Here is a 6,000-nt window from a genome sequence, read left to right as displayed (position 1 = left end):
TGGTGTCTAGCTGCATTTCTGTTGGGAGTAAAGGCCAGAGGGGAGTAAGGATACGTGGAGCATTTCCAAGATGTGAATCCAATCACTGCCATACTGACAACACCCTGTACCCCGACCGTGTTCAAAGCTACGGGTTCTTGCCCAAGCCTTGAGAGCAAGCACCAGAAACAAAGCTCAGATTGCACAGTTGTAGAGAACAGGTGTGTTAAATGGGACTGGAGTCCCTGTGAAGATGTGGTGTAGATACCAAGCGAAACTATGATGGTACTGTGGACTTCATGGAACTGGAGTTCAGAAGCAGACCCTTATATGTGGGAATGTAGTGTGATAAAGACAGAACTTCAAACTGGTGGGTTAACCAATAAATAGGATTGGGGCAATTACTTGCCAGTTAGAAATAATAGAGGGGTGCCTGGGTTGCTCAGTCAGTTAAGCGTTTGACTCTTGATTTCAGCTCAGGTCATGATCTCGTGGGTCATGAGTTCAAGCACAACTCGGCTCTGTGCTGACACTGGGAAACCTGGTTGGGATTCTCTCTCTCTCTCTCTCTCTCTCTCTCTCTCTCTCTCTCTCTCTGCCCCTCCCCTGCACTCACTCACTCTGTCTCTCTCTCTCTCATAAATAAACATTAAAAAAAAAAAAAATAGAACCCTACCTCCCACCATTCCCTAAGACAAACTCCTATGACTACAACCTAAGGCTCAACACTAAACACCAAGCTGTAGAAGTATTGACGAAAATGTGAGAATATTTATGATCTTAGGATAGGTTTCTCTAAGACATTAAAAAAGCCATAAAAGGAAATATTTTCAAATTGAATAATATCAAATTCAAAAATTTTCTAAGAAAAAGCACAAATAGGCAAAAGTAAATGGCAAGATGACAAGTGAGACAAAAAGTACCCAGTATAAAGACTATCTAAAGAACTGGAAATCATCAAGAGTCTTTTTAAAAATGGACAAAAATCAGGGCACCTGGGTGGCTCAGCTGGTTAAGCATCTGCCTCTTGGTTTCGGCTGAGGTAATGATTTCATGGTTCTTGAGATCAAGTCCCGTGTCAGACTCTGCACTCAAAGCATGCAGCCTGCTTGGGATTCCCTCTTTCTCTCCTTCTGTCCCTCCCCTGCTCGCTCGCTCTCTCTCTCTCTCTCTCTCTCTCTCTCTCAAAATAAATAAACTGGGCAAAAATCTATGAACAAAGGATTTACAGAATAGAAATACTCATGGCCAAAAACAACCCCCAAAACCTGTTAACAAGATGTTTATAATCCAAGAATTGCAAACGACAACAGTGAGAGACCATTTTTCCATCTACCAGATGAACAAAAATTAAGAAGTTTGTGAAGCGTTGGCAAGGCATTTCCTACTGGCGAAGTTGTAAAATAATATAGCTCCTTTGGAGGATGGTTCGTTCGTCAGTATCTTCTAAAATTCAAATCATGTCCTGTAACCTAACAATTTCCATCCTGATACAAACTCACCCCTCACCTAAGGTATGTACTAAGATTGTGGTATTGTTTGTGATGACAAGCAAAGACCCTGTCAGTGCCCATCAGGAGTGTGGAATACCACAAGGGAAGTAAAGAATGAGATTGAACTGTGCGAACAAACATGGAAAGATCCCCCAAGACACATTGTTGAATTTTTAAACTCAGGTTGCAGATGACCATGTATGGGACGATAGCTTTTATGTTTTGAAGAAGGAAACCACAAGGCAAGCATTTTCTACAGATACATTTATGTATGTGAATGCATAGGAAAGGTCTGGAACGACACACCCAGCGGCACTTACTTCAGGCAAATGGGAGAAAGGCCCAGGATGAAAGTTAAAGAGGATATTAGAGAGAGGCTAAGCATTTCTTTTTTCTTTTTCTCTTTTTATTTTTTTGGTAAAGCCATAGTACATTGGGGACTGCCTGTACTGAAATGTACATTTTAAAAGTGTGAATTTCATGGCTCCTGAATTTGTTTTGTTTTACTGTGCTATATGGTTTTTTTTTTATTGTTTTTAGCTTTTATTTATTATTGATAGAGAGACTGAGCATGAGCAGGGGAGGGACAAAAAGAGGGGGAGATACAGAATCCAAAGCAGGCTCCAGGCTCTGAGCCATCAGCACAGAGCCCGACACGGGGCTCGAACTCACAAACCGGGAGATCATGACCTGAGTCAAAGTCGGATGCTTAACCAACTGAGCCACACAGGTGCCCCATACTGTGCTATATGTTTTTTTTTAATTGATGTACAATTAATATACAATGTTATATTAGTTTCAGGTGGACAACATAGTGATTCAACAATTCCATACATTACTCAGTGCTCATCATAAGTACAGTCACCATCTGTCACCATACAACGTTATTAAAATATTGGCTGTATTCCCTGTGCTGTACTTTTAATCTCCATGACTTATTTATTTTATAACTGGAAGTACCTACCTCCTAATTTCATTTGCCATTCCCCCACCCACATTCCTTCTGGCAACCACCAGTTTGTTCTCTGTATTTAAGTTTGTCTTAGGGGTTATTTCTTTCTTCATTTGTTTTGGTTTTTAGACTGCACATATATGTAAAATCTGTCTGGCTTATTTCACTTACATAATACCCTCTGGGTCCATCCATGTTGTCACAAGTGGCAAAAATCTCATTCTTTTTTATGACCGAGTAATATTCCGTGTGTGTGTGTGTGTGTGTGTGTGTGTGTGTGTGTGTGCCACATCTTCTTTACCCATTCATCAACCTACGGACACTTAGGCTGCTTCCACATTTGGCTATTGTAAATAATGCTGCTATAAACATAGGGATGCATATATCTTTTCAAATTAGTGTTTTTGTTTTCTTCTAGTGAATACTCAGTACTACAATTACTGGATCATTTGGCATTTCTATTTTTAATTCCTTGAGGAGCCTCTATACTGGTTTCCACGGTGGCTGTACCAGTTTGCATTCCCACCAACAGTCCACAAGGATCCCCTTTTCTCCACATCCTCATCAACGCTTGTTATTTCTTATGTTTTTGTTTCTAGCCATTCTGATACGAGGCATTTCCCTGATGATGAGTGACGTCGAGCGCCTTTTCATGTGCTGACCATCTGTATGTCTATTTTCTCCTTTATTTTTCTTTAATTTTTGTAATGTTTATTTTTGACAGCAAGAGAGAGCATGAGCAGGGGAGGGGCAGATTGGCAGACACAGAATCCGAGGCAGACTCCGGGCTCTGAACTGTCAGCACAGAGCCCGATGTGGGGCTCAAACTCACAAACCGTGAGGTCATGACCTGAGCTGAAGTCGGTTGCTTAACCAATGGAGCCACCCAGGCGCCCTGTCTATTTTCTCTTTTAACTAGGAGAATGCATTCACGTATTGTGTAATAGAAGCTAGTTTTGAGAAAAGAAAACAAACTGAAGGGAAACGAACTCCTGTGGAAATTAGTTTGGCACTCTCCATTTGCAGAGCAAAGTCTTTGAGTCATTTTCAGCCTTCGATGGTGACCTGAGGGCCAGATTACTGTCCCCTGTGGACTAGGATCTCTCTAGGGAGGGAAGGACAGGGGCATGAACAGCCTGGTGATGCCAGGAGGGCTGCCTCAGGAGGGATTAGCACAGACACATGGTATTAAGCAGATGATTCAACTGCCAACTTTTGCCACCCTGGGTAGCAGTACTTAGATATCTGGGGCAATATCTTAGGTGTGGGGAGCCATTGGCCAGAAGAGGTACAAACCTGGAGTTTCCCTGCAGCCTGGTAACTATTGCCGTGAACTTCCATAGTGTGAGTGAGTGAGTGAAGTGTGTCCAAAGAGAAGGGAAGGCTTAGTGGATTTAGGGAAGGCCAGAGGAGTTGAGAGTGCTGTAACTAGACAGAGAATATGACCAGAAATCAGAAAGGGAATGTATTATTTACTGTTATGTAACAATGTTACCACCAATTTAGCAGCTGAAACAACACATGCTATTGGACAGTTTCTGTGGGGTAGGAGCCTGGGATTATCTCGACAGGGTCCTCTGCTTCAGGGGCTCATCTGAAAGCTGCAGTCAGCGTGTCAGCCAGGCTATGACCTCATCTCAAGGCTCAACTGGAGAAGGATCTGCTTCTGAGACACATGATTGCTAATAGAATTTAGTTCTTATGACCTGTTGGACACAGAGAGGGATTTACATCCTTGCTGGCTATCAGCTGGAGACTACTCTTGGCTCCTTGGAAAGGGGGCTCCTTTCTTCATCAAAACAAGTAAGGGGGACGGTCTCCCAGAATGATGGATACGTCAGCCCTATGTAATGAAATCGTGGAAACAACGTCCCATCACCTTTGGTGTCTTCTATTAGAGGCAAATCACTAGTTGCACCCACACTCAAGGGGAAAGGATTTCACAAGGGCATGAGTACCAGAAGGTGGGATTATGGGAGACCATCTGTTCACCGCAGAGAAGGCAAAACAAACAAACAAAAACAAGATAATGGCCTCGTAGTCCTCTGAGAGAAGACTCCTGGGAAAGACAGGTGACAAAAGAGAGTGACAAAGCAATTAGAAGGGGGAGGTTTCGGGGCACCTGGGTGGCTCAGTTGGTTAAGTGTCTGACTTCTGCTCAGGTCATGATCTCGTGGTTCGTGGGTTTCAGTCCAGTGTTGGGCTCTGCATTGACAGCGTAGAACCTGAATGGGATTCTCTCTCTCCTTCTCTCTGCCCTTCCCCCACTCACACTTTCTCTCTCTTTCTCTCTCTCTAAATAAATACGTAAACTTAAAAAAAAAAAGCATAGGTCTGTAAGTGAAACATATTTCATATGAAGTCCAGATAGATAATGGACAAATCACGTGTTCCAACTTTTTCTAGTTATCATGTTTGTTAGTGAAAATCCGCTGAGCGGTTCTGCAAAACGAATAATCTTACTGGCCCAGAGAGCAGGGAAGGCCACTGAGAGGAACAGAATCATTCTACAGGAGCTGTAGTTCCCTCAGGCTCCAACCCACCTCTAACACTGATTCTAACACAGGCCAAGAAGAGACTGCTGTCACAATGGGGGCTTCCAAGCCACGAAGGGGAGTGATGCCCTATCATCCCAGAGGCAGAGTCAGTCCACACAAATGTTGAGAAATTAGTATACCGGTGATGGGGTTGTGCAAGTAACATCAATACGAGCTTTCCCACAAAAACAAAAACTTGTGAGAGGTGCTTTAAATTTGGTGGAGCAGTTCTCCAAAAAGTATTCAGGAAACTATTCATATTCATTGTCGAAAGCTGAGCATCTAGATGAAGGCATTTCCAGTTCAGAAAGAAATAGCTTATGTGATTAAAGAAAAACGAATCATAGAGTTATTTCATTGATGGGGTGAGTGGGCTGGGGGACACTGATGTGTGCGAATATGGATCCACCTTGAAAGCCAGCTTGAGGGCTGTGAGAACGTCTGGACTTTACACAGAAACTGCACATTCCTGGGGCACCTGGGCGGCTCAGCCGGATAGGCGTCTGACTCGATATCCGCTCAGGTCATGATCTCACAGTTCATGAGCTCCAGCCCCACGCCGGGCTCTGTGCTGACAGCATGGAGCCTGCTGGGATTCTCTCTCTCTCTCTCTCTCTGCCCCTCCCTTGCTCGTGCTCTTTCTCTCAAAATAACTAAATAAGTATCTTTTCTTACTTGCACATTCCTCATCCTTCTTCTGCAGGACTAGGTGAAGCAATGAGCCACACCACCAAAAGGGACTTAGGGAGTTCAGATGAATGGTAGGGAAGACAGAAGGAATTGGCATTTAGCCCGTGATTTCTCTAATATGCAGATGTGCTCCTGTCTCTCCCCTGCTTTCATTATCCTTCATAATCTGACCTCCACCTCCTTTCCAGCTACATCTCTGGGCCTGGGCCTGCCCCTCCCCCCTGCCCTGGAACACACTGGGTTCCAGCCTTTCTGAATTCCCTAAGGAGAAGCACAGCCTCTGGAGTCTGGAGGCTGCTTAGGTGGAAATCCTGGCTCTGCAAGGTAAACTCTGGCCTCCTGTGCCTAG

The sequence above is a fragment of the Puma concolor genome, chromosome C1 (assembly GCF_028749965.1).
Source record: "Puma concolor isolate L17-30 chromosome C1, mPumCon1.1.hap2, whole genome shotgun sequence".
Lineage (NCBI taxonomy): Eukaryota > Metazoa > Chordata > Mammalia > Carnivora > Felidae > Puma > Puma concolor.
This window is presented reverse-complemented; position numbering follows the sequence as displayed.